The following is a 14,077-nucleotide window of genomic DNA, read 5'->3' on the forward strand; positions in this document are numbered from 1 at the left end:
TAATTTCAGTCTCACTGACCCCTTGATAGCTAGGAGTCTCAGGGGGATTTCCTCACTTGCACCACAGCTAAATAATGGAACTAGGACATACACGTCCACACTGGAGTGTCACTGGTAACATGGCCATACCGGCCTCCTCCAGCCAACCTGCCAATCAGGAGCCACATACTTTTGTATATACAGCCTTCCCCTGGCGTCCTCATTGTAAGCATCCTCAGCTAAGGATGATGAAAAGGACATTGCCTGGTTGTGCCTATTAGGACCTGGACAGGGCCATGGGCCAGACACCATGCTTTTTTCTTTTCAACATCAGGGAGTCATCACAGTGTGTCTAGTGTCACATACCATTCCTTTGTTCTCAAGTGCCTGGGCCCATCAACACCCATGGAACACTCACTTTGTAAATCCTAAGAACCTCAGCTCAACTGCCAGCCCATCCACCACTACTTTTGTGCAGTCTAATGCTATTCAATACTCACTCAACCATCCTTGACAGTGTTGACAAAAGTGAACTTATTTCCACACACAGACCTGATGGCACATTTTTCATTGAAACATGTCTCTCCCTTATCACCTTGCACTTCTTTGACATTCTCATCCCAACCAAGTACAGCATACAACATGCCAACTGCACATGGAAATATGGGGGATGTTTGTCACACATCCACATATCCGACTGGCCCTTCACTGTTCTTTACTGGGTTCCTATGAACTCCACAGAGATCCTTAGTTGCCATTTTAGGCTATCATACAAACAAACTGCTACTTCATATATCACCCGCCCAGGTGTGGTTCATATCTGGATGTTACTTCAAAATGCATCACATGAACATCAACTGCACACTCAACTACAAATAAATGTCTTGGAAAGCACAATTTACCAGGAACATAGGCCATCAAAACACAATGGATGCTCTCCATCAACTCATGGAATTAATTACCATAAAACAAACTGAAGTGAACAGCACTCACATCTGGGGAAAAATAAAAGAAATGTCTCCTATGTTAAAATGTCTCCACCTGATCCCACTTGAGTGGTTGGACCATACTGCCATTCATATCATTTTATAGCTCCACTTCCAAAATAATAAGGGACAGGAGAAGCTGACTGTGTCTTCCTGCAGTACCTTTAAAAACGTCCTCTTGGAAGCGCTAGAACACAATCTTGAAATCTTAGCAAGTACAACCAACCCCACCATTGATGCTTTATTGTCAACCATCAACCAAACCACAAAGTAGTTGCTAGAAATAAATGCTTCTCTGTTGTACCATTGTCAAACACTCTGCTCAGTGGTATATCCAAGGACTGACTGGCAATAAACACACCATCCAAACACAACCACAATGCTGGTGCAAAATGCATAAGCACAAGTACCCCACTGCCGTAAGAGTGTGTTGAGGTATTCAGCGTACTAGAAAATACACAGGTGGAACAGAGGTTCATCGTCTTTCGCAGTCTACCGGGCATGCAACCTGTTAGCAATAAAAAATATGCTCTTTTCTAAATCCTAAAAAATACATCAAATTGTATTCAACACATAATACAAATCATCTTCATTATATATGGTTGTCTAACCAACAAATGTATAAAAACAACCCTAGATTTCTATTCTTCAGTATATTACCTATCGTACATTAAAGTGCTTATTTTCACCCTGTCTTCATTCTTTAATGAGCTATTACACAATCAGAGTCCAGGTCTAGAATGATCAACATATCATCACCCCTTTTGCCTTGCTCAACATGGTTCTATTCTTAAACCCTCACTGTGGTGAACATTCTTCAGGAGCTTTTGTTTCAGTCACCAATCATTTATTGCCAGAAGTTCAATCAACTGCTATTACCAAAAAAGATTTCAATGCCCTCCTTCTATCTTCCCTTCAAATGTAAAAAAGGACACCGAACATATTAGCCACAAATACTATTTTTGAAACATGGGTGTAAAGGGACATCCCCCATATACCACACCCCCTCCCTTTTCAGAAATAAAAATGTAACTTCTGGGGTGTATTTGGCTAGACCATCCGTTCTAAGTTGTCGCAATCACCATGTCAAATTTCATGTAGTGTCATCTATAAGAAACACTCGCACAATGCGCATGAGTTGCTTGTTTTTATTGTATATGTATCTGTATAGTTGAAGTTGTTATGTTTTATCCACAAGTTGGGCTCCCCACTTCTTCCCCCAGTTATGCATTCTACATTGCAACTTAATCAATCTCACTTCAACAAAGTTTCTTCTCGAGTGGATTCTCAACATGTCTTTTCCCATAGGACCTTAACCACTTTTCTTGTCCACGGTATCCTTTATTTCTTTAAGGACACTCTAGGCAAAGGAGAACAACATATTTTACTACATTGCTCCTTTGTTTCAATTTTCAATTTCCAGAGTTTCTGTTGCTTACCTGTGGTTGGTGCCCTCGCGTCACGTTTTCCTTGACTCCCTCGGTCGCTCAAAAATAGATGTCATATTTGTTTGAAAGGCAGCATATCGTTTGACTGTAACATATATACACAAGGGTATAACTTTGATCCAAGTTTCACAGTGTCCAGATCCTTTGACTGCACTTATTCACATATTGCCTTACCATCGAGTGTTCGTCTCCTTTGTACCACGGCACTCTCATTGAGTGTCCTGTGCACGTCGCAGACTTTCAGTCATCACCCTTTAGCTCGATCTCTGTGATCTATCACTGTAAAAAAGGCAGCCATCTTAACACAGGAAGAGACCACATGTTTTGTGACTAGCTGGGCACTTAAAACTAATCGCTACAATTCTAGTTCACCACTTGAATTGATCTCTATCTACAGAATATACGCTTAATTAGGGCACACATAATCATACCCCTTGATGACAATTTTTTAATATAAATATTGATGGCAAGATTTAGTCACCACACTAGCATGTTGTTTCATGCAATATTCCACAGTTTACCAACGTTTTGGTGGTAGTAACCATTCCTACTTTTTGTGGCCCTTGTAAAATGGACTGCCCACGAAGGGTATATTTTTTATTATTAGTACAGACTCGTAATAGATATGAAGAAGTGCTCTGTTTTTATTATTTAGATTTTTTATATAGATAATTATCCCTATATTGAGATTTACTGTCTTTCTGTACAGCTCTTATTCATGCAGGCTTCGGGCTGCCCCCTACGATGAAAGCATCATTATAGTGATTTATAATGTTTCGATCATGGCTACCAGATATGCTCTAGCCTCTACATTTTACCGTGGGCTGTCTCTTGTTTATTTATTTTGGAGCTTTTTATGGGTTGCCTTCAGATCTTATGCACCTCTTCATTAAGACCTTTCTTGTCACTCTTACTGAGACAACTTTGTTCTTTTTCCGTTCGAATACGTTTTCTTCTCCTTTTCCTTCACATTTTGGCCCAAGTTTTCTGTAGTAAGGTCTAGGTAAAGTTGTCCCAACCATGTTTAAATCTGCCAAAATATTTTACCAATGGAGCCTGCTTGATGTGTCCATAATCTGTCTCTTGGCTTTTCTGTTTGTCTTTCCTATGTAATTTAGGCCATACGGGCATGTGATTATGTATGTCACATGTTCAGTGTTGCAGTTGGTAAATGCATGCTGAACCCATGGTTTTTCCAAACTGATTTCCACCATTCTAGATTTCTTAGTCAGGTGACAGACTCCACATTTCCCACATGTTAAATGTCTTTTTATCGGGTTCTGCCCCCATGTACATTGTACTGAACTGATTCTGTCATTCATGTTGGTCAACCTACATTTACTCACCATGTTCCCAATTGACAATCTTTTTTGATATGCAAACAAGGGTAATTGGAAATCTGGCCCACATTTTTCAAAGATTCGCCAGTGTTTATTCATTATGTTATGTATTTTAAAACTGGGGCTGGTGTATGTAGAGACATATACCATTTATTCCAAAGTGGTTTTTTGTTGTTAGTCCTTTATAAAAGCGCTTCCCAATGGTTTTTATACACCTTCTTAGAGGCTCTTCTTATCACCTTTTTAGGGTAGGCCTGATCTTTCAATTTGTTGGATAGTGTCATCGCCTCTTGTGCAAAGGCTTCGTTGGTACTGCTATTGTGCTTTAACCATACAAACTTCCCAAACGGCAAGTTATCACATAGGTGTTTGATATGGTGGCTCGAGTATTCCAGGAGGGAGTTTTTATCTGTTGGTTTGTAATATGGTTTCACTAACAGCCTCCCGTCTTCGTGGTAGATGGTAATATCTATGAAATTCATTTCCTCATCACTAAAGTTCATTGTGAACTTTAAGTCATTATTACTGGTATTCAGTCATCTGAAAAAAGCATTTGCTAGCTCTACTGGGCCTACCCATATCATGAGGACATCCTTGAGACTATGGTCCTTTTGTCACCTGCATGCAATGGATGGGTTTGCAGAATAACTCTGAGGCTCCAACAGCCTCTTCCTAAATCTACCTGCCTCTACTCTCCGCCCTCTTCAACTTATCCAAAACAGGACTGCGTGACTTGTCCATGGCCTCAAGCCCTGGGATTGTATCTCTCCAGGACTGAAATCGCTTCACTGGCTCCCAGTGACTGCGATGATTAAGTTTAAAACCCTCTGCATTGTCCACAAGGCCTTCTGGGGCCTGAGGCCTCATTACATTCAACTTTCTCTCCCTAAATATCTTCCTTCTCGAGCCCTTCACTCATCCACCTCCAACTCCCTCAGGGTCAGTCGCTTCTCCAAGCAACAAGCTGGGGGTAGATCTCTTTCCTCTGCTGGGGCCGCCCTCTGGAACAGCCTCCCTGCCTCCCTGAAACTCGAGGAGAATCGTCTCCAGTTCTGGATACACCTCAAAATTCTCTCTGCTTCTGCCTTTCCTCCTTCCCTCCCCTGCTGACTTCCTGACTTCCTGACTGAATCTGACACTGCACTGGTTACGTGGCCACCTTCTGATCTATGGCCCAGGTGCCCTCCCCATGCCAGTTGCACACATGCACTGCCTTCCTTGTCTTGCAAGCCCCGCAATTTGGTACTGTTTCTGTATCCCTAGTAGTCCAACTACCAGCACTCAACACCAATTTTCTGCACTTACCCTTGCACTTGTCACCTACCTATTTACTTATTGTCATTTATTTATCCCATGTATTTCACTGTCCCCTCCCCCGCACTTTCCCTCTTACCCCTCCCATGCACTTGCGCGATCTGAATGACACTTGGCCTTGTAGGACCGTTGACCGTCTTACCCCTGTTCCCCCTCCCTTGTCTCGTTGCGCCTTGAAACACTTGTGTATAGGCACGTTACAAATGCCATATCATATCATATCATAACCAAACCAACTCAGGAAGATGCAACAAGCTGTTTTATTATCAATTTTCTAAAACAGGAAGTTACAATGAACATCAACGGACGTTCGCTCGATTTGTCTCAACGATCTTTTCACAAAACATACATTTTATACCAAAAAACGTCAGTGATGACGTCATACTACTTGGCAAATAATGAAACACCAACTAGGGATTGTAATTGGCTTAAGGGGAACAGCTGAGTATGCATTACATAGGAACTGGGATTGTGATTGGCTGCCCACTGTGGGGTGGACACTATATGCCCACCTCTAAAACATGTCATCCTTAAAATCATTAAGTACACAGTTTTCAATTGCTCTTCAAACTATAAGGTTCTTCGTTATAAAGCCCTCTACAATTGGTTGGCATGTTTGTGCCATGTCTGGAACATTCGGTTCACTTAACAGCATGTAAACCCAGACCCAGGTGCAAGGAGGTGGGCCTGACACTACCTCCCCACCCAATTAGACCAACATCTCTCATCGCCCATGCCTTCTGCCATGAAGATAGTCTTTAAACTTGGCCTTGCAATGTATCCTTGTCTCTGGCAATACATGGAATACATGGGAGTGCGGGCACTCACTATCATTGTTCTAGGACTCCAAGTTTGATTCTATGTTAATCCTTGGCTCACGTGACAGGAGACCTCGATTTGACCCATTTTGCAGCTTTTAAATGTCTTTAAGCAAATAAAAGTTGCCACTCTTGGTATTCTTTCCTTGCACCTGAACAAGAAATGGTTCATCCTTCGCACAATCATTCCTTTCATGAATAGATGGCCGACCTTGGCTGCTCCACTTTTGATACAAGGCCAGACATCCTCGCCACGCCCCATGATTGCAGCTTATTCGTGCTGCGACACAATTCTCCCTTCCTTATTCATGGGTCCTGTCTTACTAAAATTAATGATACCGATGTCCAGCTTTTATGCAGTGGCGGCTTTGTCTGCATTCTATTCACTCCATATAGCCAGCTTCTATGATGACTTAGTCTACCTTGAGTTTCAGTGTCTGTACAATTATTGAACGGTTGATTCTCTGCAGCACGTTGTGCACATGTAATCTTCTTTTCCGTATTTAAAAGTTCACTTGACTCCTTACTACATCATTAGATTCTGTAAGATCCATAAATCCTCTTTAGCCAGTATCTCGGGCTGTCACACATGTTTATTGTGACATCACTAGCTTCTCTCTTTGCTCCTTTTCATATTCCTTCAGAGAGTTCCTCCCTCAGTCTTCCATCTCTTTGGGTATACATTTGATAGGGCTGTCTCAATGAGTATCTCCTTTTGAATATATGATGTGGTATTGCCACAACTGCTGGTGTCAAACACGGTACAATCTCAGACTTCCCACATATAGGAAGTAGGGGGCGGGATTTCCTGCAGAGGCATGCAACTGCTCCTCTACATCATTGATGTACCTCATCCATTCCTTTATGTGGTCATTCAAGGGGTTGGTTTCATGCATAAATCACTAATTTTTCAAAGATTTCTACATATAGATTTTAGAGACTCTGTGTCATTGTTGAACCCATGATAGCCCCCTCTATTTGTTGGTATAATTTTCATGCAACCTCAAAATAATGTTGTGTTAATGTGAGTTCTGCACACCACATGAGAAAGGAGTTTGGTACAGAGTCTTGAACGGTTCTGCCCCATAACCCTTCCTTAATGACCTCAAGTGTAGCCTGTTGCAGTATGTTCGTATACAGCAACCCACATTCAATCCAATAAGTAGATGTTCTTTTGGTTTAAAAGCAACATTTAAAACTTAGAAAATAGCACTGTTGGTATCTTTTAAATACAATCGCATTGTAGATTAAACACCTTTTAAATAATGCTCCACAAATTAGGACACAGGTTCTAAGATCGAGTTTATCCCTGGTACTATTGGTTGTCCAGGAGGGTTATTCAACATTTTATGTATTTTGGGTAAATAGTAGAATGCTCGGGTAGTAGGTTCCTCCTTAAATGGAAAGGATGCCTCTTGTTTACCAATTCATTTTCTATCTAGGGCCTTCATTACTTTTGTCTCTATGTTTCTTTTCAGGGACTCTGTGGGTTTTTTGTCAAAGACCTTGTAACAGTTGGTGTCTGACAGTTGTCTTAGACATTCTCTGACATTACAAATTCTGTTCTGTATCACTATCCCACCTCCTTTATCCACTCTTTTAATCATGATGGATTCATTTTTTCCAAGGGATTGTGCTACCATCCATTCTTTAGTGCTTAGATTGAGAAACACTTGATGGGTTTGCGTTTCTAGCTTCTCAATCTAATCTTGGACCTTTTTTTCAAATACCTTTAATTATGATTGAGTGTGTGGCAGAGGCGTAAAAACAGATGTTTTTTTTTAGACCTGTGGCATTCTCTATTTACATGGGTTCCTTCATAGAAAAGAACTCTTTAAATTGTATTTTTCTCATAAATTTCATTAACTCCCTCCAAAATTTGAAAGGGTCATATTCTTTCATGAGGACAAATCCCAAACCTGTATTCAGAATCTCTTCCTCCATCTCACTCAAAGCAAAGTCTGATATATTGACTATGCGAGGGCCTCACTTCGGGTCACCCTCTGGTATTCCCACGGGCCTCTGTTTCGGCCCTGTTGAAAAAAAGCCTGATTCCCCTGTCTCATGTTTCCTCTTCCTCTTTGTCTAGTATATTTTTCCTGTCCCCTATTTGAGGGTGGTCGACCATTGGTAGCCCCTTCACCTGGATCTTCTGTCTCACTACTTTCACCACTTGTACTGTAAGATGTATCTCGAAATGTAACTCGACAATTCTTCCTAGGCTGCCCTGATCCCTGTACTTGCCCTATTGACTCATTCCGATATCCTACCTTTGTGTAGGTAAAAGCTCTTTTTTCTGGCTAAAATATGCCAAATCTTTTTTAAGTGTTTAATCCTCTATGTGCTGTTATTGAGTTTGAACATTTTCATTTCCTGTTCAATCTGCTTTTTATATCCATCTAGAGATACAATCTTTTTAATATCCTCTTCAGGTCCAAATCAATCTTTTATACTGACTCCTTTGCTGTATCTATAATTAATATCAGCCAGTACCTACCACAATTGTTAGTAATATAACTTCATTGGAGTTTGGATTTCTCATTATCTAAAAAACAGTTGTAGGTCATTTTTCACTTGTTGCTCCAGCGGAAGAGATTTGTGCTTTAAATACTCTAACATGATCGCTCACTGCAGTGGTGTATAATTAGCCTTTTTCTGAGCTGTACCACATCATCCCAGTCATTCAGGGTTTCTTCCCCCTCTCTAAGGTCACTTGCTGCTATAATGGAGATCACTGTCATTAGTGCTGCTGCATAATCGTTACTAAACAACAGCAGTTTTTCTTCTGACGTTTTTTATATGGAGGGCCAGCTCCTTGAATAAACATGCAACCCTACTTGTCCAAGCTCTATTTCTATGATTGTCTTGCCACCTTAAATCCACAATATAAAGAGAAACTTTGGGCCACCCTCTCTTACTGGAGGATGTAAATTAGTCCACCCGATGCCGGATTGACACAACTTAATAGAAAAATAGGGTTGAACAAGCATTCATCATCTTTTGCAGGCTACAGGGCAATAACCTATTACCAATTTTAAAAAAAGTATTTTCTAAAACGTAAAAAATACATCAAATTGTATTCAACGCATAATACAAATCATCTTCATTATATACGGTTGTACAACCAACAAATGTATGAAAATGGCCCTAGAATTCTATTATTCAGTATATTACCTGTAGTACATTAAAGAGTTTATTCAGTGACTTATTTACACCCTGTCTTGACTCTTTTAATAGCTATTACACAACCAGAGTACCGGTCAAGAATGATGAACATATTATCACTCCTTTTAACGTGCTCAACATGTTTTGGTTCTTATACCCTCACTGTGGTGAACATTCTTCAGGGGCTGTTGTTTCAGTCACCAAACATCTACTGCCAGACGTTCAATCAACTTCTATTACTCAAAAAGATTTCAATTTCCTCGTTCTATCTTCCCTTCAATTGCAAAAAAGGAAACAACACATATTAGCTCCAAATGCTATTTTTGAAACATGGGTCTAAAGGGTCATCCCCTATATATCCCATACCCTCACTTTTCAGAAAGAAACTTTTACCTTCTGGGGAGTATTTGGCTAGACCATCCATTCCAAGGTGTCTCAATCACCATGTCGAATTTCACAGAGTGTCACCCACCTATAGGAAACACACACACAGTGAGCGTGAGTCACTTGTTTAGAGTGTATACATTTTTTTTTATTTGAAGTTGTTATGTTTTATCCACAAGTTGGACTTTCCACTTCTTCACCATCCTCACCTGAGCAACAACCACAACACACTGCTGCATTACCCATAAAGGTTACAAAGAAATGTCCTGTTGTTCTAGTGACCTGATACTGACCCTTACTGACAGGGTTTTTTGACGTGTATGAACTAAGAAATTTGACCAGATCTCCCAATAAAAAGAGAATTGAACTGGCTAACCATGCCAGCTAGGATACACTTCAAAATGGCCTGCATCATAGGCAACTAGTGTCGGAATCCCAGCCTAACTAGCCAAATAACTTGTGGGTCCAGACCATTGTGAGGCTTGAGTCTAAGCTGACATGCAAACAAAAGAAACAGGATACAGACACATTGCTGATGCTCTGCAACCTACTGGAACACCATTCTGTTCAGAATCAGAATTGCTCTAATGCTCCTATCAGTATTAAAGAACTTGCTGTTGGTCACAATAAGCCAGCTGTGACTCCTCCACTTTACTGCCAAAAACCTCTGTGCTTAATTACCAATCATGATAAATCTGTGAAAAATCCCCTTTGAGTCCTTTCAACTTCAAAAATGATGATTTACTCCATCATACCACCACTCATAAACCTGTGCTAATGCCATGGGACTGACATGAGGTAATCGTAACCGATTTTGGCAGTATATTGGTAGATTTACCCTCAAATTCATGATTAAGCCGACTGTATTATAATAAGGACCTCATCCTAGGCCTACCACAGCTGCCTCCAGAAATCAAAAATCAAGGCCAGAGGCTATTTCTGTTTTACTCAATTCAATAAAATCTGACAAAGGAATCATTTTAGATACAAATATAGTAATGTATTGACAATCAGTTGTCAAGTCAATGTGACATGTTACAGATGCACTAAAACATACATAAAGTGATGGGTGGAGCACTTTTCTGTTACATTGTTATTTCCCTATCTATACCATAAAAAACAGCCAATGGTCCTTGGTCTGAGTCCCACCAGAAAAATGGGAAATAATCACAAATGGCAATGTCACATCCCTTATAAAATCAAGGAAGATCTGCTTGCACTTCACCAGCCACACTGCCAAAACTCGAATCTCCACCCTGGTCCTCATTAAATTTGACTACTGCACCATCCCTCACCTCTGCCTCCTCCTTTACTCTGTTGCTCCCGTCAATGAAATACTTAGCACTGCCACAAGCCCTCTTTTCAACCTACTCAGATTTTCTCCCACCTTAGCATGCCATCACCATGCTGCAAACCTACCTATACAAAATAGCCCTGTCTTCATGTTTCCAGACATTGGGATAATTTGACATACTCCTTGAATTGCACAGAAGGGGATCGTGTCAGATGGGACTTATCAGCAAAGGTTCTACTGCTGTGCAATTTTTGGCATTTTCAAAATGGAGAGGAAATGTGAAGAATAAAATGCCCTTTACTCTTCACTTTTCTGATCCCTTTTGGAGAATAAAAAAGAAACTGCTGTCGGCAAATAATACTTTGCAGGGAGCACTTACAATGGATTCCTATAGAATCCACAAGCCTCTAGCAGGCACAAAAGTCAGGAGGAATTCAAAGTGATAGTCAGGGTTTCCACATGCAATAAAATGCATGCAGGTCGAAAATCAATTTCAAGGCAGAGCAGGAGAGCAGCACATACAAGTATATCCACTCCATGCCATACTCTAAATTCAAATTGATTGCATTTCCCCATATAATTAAACTAAAGGGTAATGGAGAATGTCACTTGCATCTATAGTTCCTTTTAATTACATGGGGAACTATAACATGACCCAATGTCTTTGCCTTTAAATCCATGCATGGTCTAGCTCTCCACTGTCTGGCTGAATCTATTTTCCTCCAATCTCGTACTCTTGGGCTTTACTCTGTAACAGTGAAAAATCACTCTGTCCCAGGCCCCCACCAGTTTCACCTCTCCATCTGCTCCTTTTCTCTAGTGGCTGCTCACTACTGGAAGGCTCTTCCCTGGCATCACTCAGTTGAATAAGTATAGTTATTTAAGCCCAGGCTCATTGTAAATGTATTCATGTAGCTACTGGTCTGAGGCCTAATATATTACATGTATGTATGTCCCTCTGTCATGAGATGTCCCTTTGTATGTCTCCACTCTCGACACCCACATTACCAGATCAACTGCAACCATTAACCCATCAAAACTTTGCAAAGGCGCCCTGAGAAGAGACTCTGTGGGCTGTCTATTTTTCTTCTTTACATGTCACTTCTGGCCAAAGTGGCATCCCTAGTGAACAAATACATACAAATGCCAATATCTAGGACCACAAGTATATGCCATTTCTGTGATCATAGGTCCACAAAGGCTCTTCAATAAACAGTGTATCCTGTAACATGCAGTAACATATTGCAAACACACATAACTATAAACAGTTAAAGGATTAATCTGACCCCTACACCAGTGATTTTAAGTATCCTCGGATGCAACAGCAATTGAAATACAGGATATGATTCCTACTATTTCATCACACAAATATTTATGTACAGTACTAGTGACTCTCCCTTCCTTACACCTGGTAGGGGGTATCTACTGCACACTCCCTAAGGAAAGGCGGTATCCCAATGGAACTTTCAAAGCAAAGCAAAGGCTAAAAAATAAATTAAAAAAACAAAGCATCTCATTTGATGAATCTCAGTCTATGACCCCTCATCCAAGTAATTTCTTAAAGCACAGTGGGTTTCTTTTTTGCATCGGAAAATCAGGTTGAACTGAAAAAAGTGATAGTGAATTTGTTTGTCAAACACAATCAGCTCAGAAAGAAGGAGTCCTGACACACACACTGGAAATGTCACTCAAATAATTGCAAAAGTAGCAATGATTCACCTTCGGAGCCTTAGAAGCCAGATATTCACATGCGGGTGTAACGAGTTGCATAATCTCTTTATATGCCAGTCGATTGGATCGGTATTCCACTATTGTAATGCAGAACCAATGTTTCCAGTCCAACGAGTTGTAGTCTAGCATTAAGTGAGACGTGCCTTCTGTTCTGCTCACCAAAAAAGTCAAACTTTCACTGTCTCTATGTTTTGCAGAAATTAGATATTCGATGACCCAATGCAGAAATGTGGATTGGCCCAAGTTAAGATCACAGAAATATTGCAAACGCCTCACATCAAACCCATCTTCAAGTTTCCTTTCAATCCTAAAATAATGAAGTCTTAACTGAAGAACCATGTCAATGTTTCGTCTCACCATTGAAAATGCACAACCCCTTGTGATGGTTTGTGGCATCATAAATGAAAACAATGCATTTGATTACTGGCAGGTTATTATGCAAGTCTATGCAAAAAGGACGAACATACTCGTCCTTGGCACTTAAATAGCTGTGCTGGGAATACTTGCCCATGTCAGTGAGTGCATCAAAGAGTCAGTGAGTGAAGATGACTTCTACTCCCAAGCCTCTACTTTGTATTCTCTATCATGAGCACGCTGTTCCCTCCAGTCAGTTATTAATACACCAAGAAGCATCCACTAGTGGCTGTGCCTAGATTCTCCTCAATGGATCATTCAGTATACTGTGGATCTTCCCCTTGACTTGAATCCAGTAATTGAAATGATATGGCTGCTCCCTGAGCTTGACTATGTGAACATTATGTCTGCCCTAGTAATCCAGCCCCCTATGTATTAGCTTCTGCCTTGCTACTTATCTCACTGATGAACAGAGTAAGACAGAGGCTAGGTGGGTAAATGTACTACAGTGCATGAAACAGAAACTCTGGGAAACAGGTTATGTCATTGTTTGAGTGTGTGCCCAGAACAAGGAAAAACCTAGCTCGTCGTCATCATAGCTGATCACTCAAACAGATCACTTGATCCAGTGCTGCAGGGATCTACATCAAAGTATTCAACCTCTGGATCCGCCGTTCTCAAACCTCCAGATTTACACCTTCTACGTGACATATCAGGGCCTCATGTTACTGGTTGAGAGATCTTTGCAGCCACCCAGGTGTTTTCAATGATTGTTTTCAACTCTCAAAGCTCCTTCTGGATACATTATTGACTATTAAATGGGTACATCAGCTTGTTAGACTATTAACTAATGTCACAAGACAGACCCACCAGCTTATCTCGAGTTCACAGTCTTGCAAAATTACATAAGTAAAGCATTTTTTGAAAAGAAAACAGCAACAACTGCTGTTTAAAAAAAAGACACAAAGGACCACGAACACGTTCTAATAACATATTTTGGGCACAAGTGTTGAAAAAGGAGCCGCACAATCCACAGATGACATCCGAATGGGTGCATCTTATGTGCGTCCATTCAAATGCCCTTTTTAACGCATTTGAGAACACCAAGGATCGTTTCTGCGCATTGAAAAGTGCATCCCGAATTCACTAACAGTATGCGCTTTTAAATGTGCAGATAACTAAGGCAACCCTTTGTGCCTGTTTGGAATAGGTACAGGGGTGTGCGGATCCATGACAGGATATTCCCTGAGCCTGTCATTGAATT

Source organism: Ambystoma mexicanum, chromosome 5p, assembly GCF_040938575.1.
Source record: "Ambystoma mexicanum isolate Mex_15411 chromosome 5p, UKY_AmexF1_1, whole genome shotgun sequence".
NCBI classification, from domain to species: domain Eukaryota; kingdom Metazoa; phylum Chordata; class Amphibia; order Caudata; family Ambystomatidae; genus Ambystoma; species Ambystoma mexicanum.